At 28.3% G+C, this 5,365-nt stretch overlaps 1 non-coding gene across 1 annotated transcript; it reads right to left on the bottom strand.

The window, feature by feature from the left end:
• Positions 1-1,015: 1,015 nt before the first annotated feature.
• TRNAL-CAA (transfer RNA leucine (anticodon CAA)) lies at positions 1,016-1,099 on the bottom strand. Its single transcript has one exon. It is a non-coding gene; the product is annotated as a tRNA-Leu (tRNA).
• Between the last annotated feature and the right edge of the window lie 4,266 nt (positions 1,100-5,365).

Here is a 5,365-nt window from a genome sequence, read left to right as displayed (position 1 = left end):
AAGTTGGTAGGGAGGTCATCCCGTGACCTTACCATTTGTCATATCAAATCTATGACATTCATGATTAATTTCTAAACCTGACACACAAGTGTGGTCTAATCAGTATGGAAGGAGATAATGGGCCGCACGGCCCAACCCGTCCGTGGGTGTCTGAATACGCACGTTCCTGCTGCGTGTCCGAGAAGTCAGGGGGATATCGGACACGTGATGGCAGGAATATGCACGTTTATCTTGCGTGTTGACTTCCCATAGGGTCGGAGCTTCCTTAGAAGCTCGCGACCGGAGTAGTTCATAACCCGAGCTGCTCCCGTCTGTGGCCTTTGGATGTCATTCTCAGCTCCTGGGGCAAAAATGTGAGCTGGAAACAGGACCCCCTCGAGCTGACAAGGGCCCGTCCTGGAAATAGAGCCTCCGGCCTGCGGGAGCCTTGGACTAAACCAGGTTTAGTCCGGGGCTCGCCCTGCTAAACAGCCCGTGGGAAAACCAGGGCGTACAGTTTGCATAACACAAGAGAAATTTCATGTTCTATGCATGATAACTTAGTGAAAATTTTTAACATGTCAACATAAGTTACTATTTTAAATATATGACAATTTCAATTTTTTGGACAAAAATACTTCTGACATTCAAACACTCATTTTCTCTCTCAGTCCGAACTCTCTCTCTAACGTCTCTCATTCTAATATTGTAAATCTCGAAAAAAATACCAAAATTAAAAAAAAAAATCATCTAAAACGGACATTTGAGAAAGAAAAATATGAACCTCCAAAATTTTCGTTAAATTTCAGTGATGAAATTGAAATTTCATCAACAAAAAATCAACTTACCAATTAGCCCATCATTTATTGGTATTTTGACAATTGGACTTCTTTACACATACATAATCAAAGTATATAATATGCAATTAAGTTTTCTTTTATCAAAAAAACTAATATCGACATACATATTTTTTTATAAACAATGAAGTTTATAACACAACTATGGATTATATCTCATTCTATAACATATATTAGAGTGTCAGAAGTGGGATTTGAACCCACGCCCTCATAAGAGGACCAGAACTTGAGTCTGGCGCCTTAGACCACTCGGCCACCCTGACTTTTTCTCTTCGTTTAACATTTTAATAATGTTTATTAATTAGTGTTTAAATTAATCTAAGACAACGTGAGTCTGGGATTGTTTATCGGTTCCTCACTAAAGTGGTCACAAGAAAAAAAAAAACAAAAAGACTACAACCGCAAAACGCAATTTTAAATACATACAGACATCCTAACAATATTCCAACCCTAAGAACATGCTTTACATGAATCTGAATATATATATATAACCTAGGATTATATATATTGATCAACAACCATGGATACATTTTCCATTGTTGTCATGGTGAATTGTTGAGTGAATCTAGATCTAGTGACAAAACACTCAGTCAAATCATCAATTAGCCCATCATTTATTGGTATTTTGACAATTGGACTTCATTACAATAGAGCCTATACACAAATAATGGTATTTTTGCAAACTTACTTAATAAACAGTATTAGATCACTTTGATTGGATTTGAGCTTGAATTAAATAGAACTCGTGCATGTATTATATAAATAACACATGCATTGCCCAAATTATATAGAATATAACTAACAAATTATATATGTTTTCTAATTAATTAGGAGCTTTAATGAAATTATGCAAAGAAATAAGCACATAAGCTAAATAAGGGGAAATTACATCTGATATGGAATTTTTAATAGAGTGTGCAAAAATATGGTTTTTTTTTTCAAAAAAAAAAGTTAATCTATGGTTTTTTTTTAAGAATTTTCACTTTTATAGGTTTATTTTCCCATATTTTTGTATAAAAGTTGGTTTATGTCATAATTTTACTCTTAATCAAGTTTTTTTAATTTGGAATATTATGTTTGTAATTTGATTATTATTTTATTTAGCTTATTTGTTTTTTATATTGCTTTTATATTACTAATTTTATATTAAATTTATCTTTGATTGTTTTGCAATTTTTTTTTTTTTTGGTAATATGAATTGTTTTTAAAATTATTTTTTATTTATTATAAACATGTTTTTTTTTCCAAATTTTGGGTAAGGTAATCAGTTATTTGATTGATCTTTGATAGTTATGTAAAAGAAATCCTAGAGCTAAGTTAAATAACATGCACCAGGAGGGGTCACCAGTTATCCTGAGATGAGTAACTTTCTGCCATAAGATGGGTAACCAGTTACCTAAGAGGGATGACGAGTTACTCATATTAAATATGAAAAGAAACATCAAATTTGAACGAAAAAGTGGAAGAACACTTCATTAAAAAAGGAAGAAGAAGTAACTATGATTTTAGTAACATAGGTAACTAGTTACCATAAATATATACACATCAGAAACATGAAGGTAACCAGTAACAGTCATAAATATACACACAAAGAATGTGAAGGTAACCAGTTGTTCATTCACGTTTTCATACTTTTATTAGTTTTCTTTCCAAATTTTGGTATTCATGTAAGTATTACAGTAAAAACAAAATGGTAAAAAAATTGATTTGAATTTTTTTTACATATAGTTGAAAAAACTCTAAAAAAATACAACAATAAAAGATAAAAAATAAAAAATAGTAAAATAATTATGTAATGTTAAAATATATGTGTGAAAAAAATGAAAAAAAAAATGGAATGAGAAAAGAATAAGTACAAAAATGAAAAAAAAAAATAGATGAATAAATAAAAATGAAAAGAAGAAGAAGAAAAATAATGGAAAAATGAAAAGAAAAAAATATGAATGAAAAAAATTGGTAGAAAAAAAAATAAAAAAAAAATATATGGAAGAAGAAAAAAAGCTCATATGCGTGAAAAAATTAAAAAAAAAATAGAAGGAGAAAATAATAAATACAAAAATGAAAAAAAAAAATATAATGAAAAAATGAAAAAAAAAAAAAAGGAAAGAACACTGAAAAAATATGAAAGAAAAAACAATACAAGTTAAAGAAAAAAATAGATAAATGAATAAAAATGAAAAGAAGAAGAAGAATAATAATAAAAAAATGATGAAGAAAAAACTTGGTAGAAAAAATAAATAAATAAAAGAATGGAAGAAAAAATAAGTAAGGAAAAAAAATAACTACAAAAATAATGAAAAAAATGAAGAAAAAAATTAAAAATTAAAAAAATAAAATAAAATTACCTTCAAAATCAAAGAAAACATAACTATGATTAAAAAGATGTGGTATTTCCGTATTTAGTTATCTACTAATTGTGTTTCCCATAATTTATCTTTTTCTTTAATAAATTTTCCCATATAAATTAAAAAAATATATAATTTTCATATTTTTGCACATTGATGGTGTAAAAGCCATATTTTTTTAAAAATTCCCATAAAATAAAGACATGTGTTTTATTACAAGCCCAAGTATATAGTTAGTAGATATACGTATGCTTATTTTATATATTCTTTATATTATTCTTACATTTATTTGATTTTTTTATCTTCCTTGTTTTTTTTTTTACTATAAATAAGAGTAACATTTTTAGTCACAACTTTTTAGTCACAATATATATTTTGTGTGAGTAAATGTCACTTTTAGTAACAACAAAAAATTACTTGTGACTAAAAAATCATACTTAATCACAAGTTGTCACTAATGTAGTTTTAGTCACAACCTATTATTTTTAGTGATAAAGTTTGTTGTGACTAAAAATACATTTAGTGATAACAAATTGTGATTTTTGTGACTAATACATTTAGTCACAGATTTTATAGTGATGACATTGATAAGATAATTTTTTTAGCCACAAATTTTTTATTTTTAGTCACAAATTTTTTTTTTTTTATTGTCCGTAGAATTCCTTCACGAATTATTGCGTCATGGATTTGATGAGTACTACATAGGTCCACTCACTTTTTTTAACTTAGACTTTTAATGAGATATACTTACAATGTTAACCTAGACTTTCTTGAAGATATGCACACTTTTGTTGTCTAACTATAGTTTACAATGCTTATATGAGCCATTTTGTAATTAACTTAATTAAGACTCGTTATTTTGGATACTTAGTTCAAATTATAGTATTTTAAAATTACTATGATATTTGTTTTGTTTTATTCAGTTTGTTTGTATAAAAAGCAGGATTTTTTTGGGCATAATACTCTTTTTAATAAAAAAAAAACACCATAAGTCGAATATGAACCGACTTATCATGTTTTACACCAGAGGTCGGTGTGCCACACAGACCTACCATAATTTACACCAGAGGTCGGTGTGCAACAGACCTACCATGGTTTACACCAAAGGTCAGTTGGTGCCAAACCGACCTTTAGTGTAAGACATGGTAGGTTGGTTTGCAACTGACCTACCATGTCTTACACCAGAGGTCGGTGTGCAACCAATCTGCCATGTCTTACACCAGAGGTCGGTTTGCAACCGACCTACCATGTCTTACACCAGAGGTCGGCTTGGCATCAACCGACCCACCATGTTTTTCTATCATAAGTCACTGCATGTAATTTTTGTAGTAGTGTTTTTTAGTTTATGTTGGGTTGATGCAATGTATTGAGTCTATTTTTGTGGGATTGATGTCTAGTTGACTTTAAGTTGCTTTTTCAATACCATATTGTTTAGGTTTAGATTTATGTGTAGTTTTCTAATATCATTTTGTTTTTTGTGTTGTTTTTTAATTGTTTTGATATAAATATTTCAAGTTTATTATTGATACATTTTCGAATGCAATGATAAGTTTTTTTGAAGTTGTTTTTGTTGTTTTTTTAGTTAATTTTTGGGTTGATGCAATTAGTGTCTCTAATATTAATATTGTTAATAAAGCAGGTAGAACCTGTGGTATGTTAGCTTATTGTCATGTTTAGTTATTTTTTGAAAAATACAGTGTTAATTTTTTCGATTTTGTTTTTGGGTAGCTATCGGTTGCACTATGTTGTTGTGAGATTGCTGTCGTATTGCATTTACGTTACTTTTTTGATATTGTATATTGCTTTGTGTTGTTTTTTTTAAAATGTAAGAATGAGTTTTTCGATGTTGTTTTTGTGTTAATTTTTTGTTTTTTTTTTGTAGCTACAGTATGATGAGTTGCACTTTATTGTTGTGAGGTTGTTGTCGTGTTGTTTTTTTAACATTATGTTTTGTGGGTTGATATTTAGTGTAAATTATCTTTTAGTAATTTTGAAACATTAAAATCATATTTTTGAAAACTTAAGTTAATAAAAATGTAAAAAAAAAAACATTTGAAGCACAGTAAAAATGTAAAAAATCATATTTTATTTTTCTGTTATAAAATATGTATTACGTTTGTTTTACATACCATTATCGGATTAATTGTACATATATTTATTAGAAGTCTAAATACATCAAACAAA

Source organism: Humulus lupulus, chromosome 5, assembly GCF_963169125.1.
Source record: "Humulus lupulus chromosome 5, drHumLupu1.1, whole genome shotgun sequence".
NCBI lineage: Eukaryota > Viridiplantae > Streptophyta > Magnoliopsida > Rosales > Cannabaceae > Humulus > Humulus lupulus.
The sequence above is the reverse complement of the archived record's forward strand: the minus strand, read 5'-3'. Positions and strand labels throughout refer to the sequence as shown.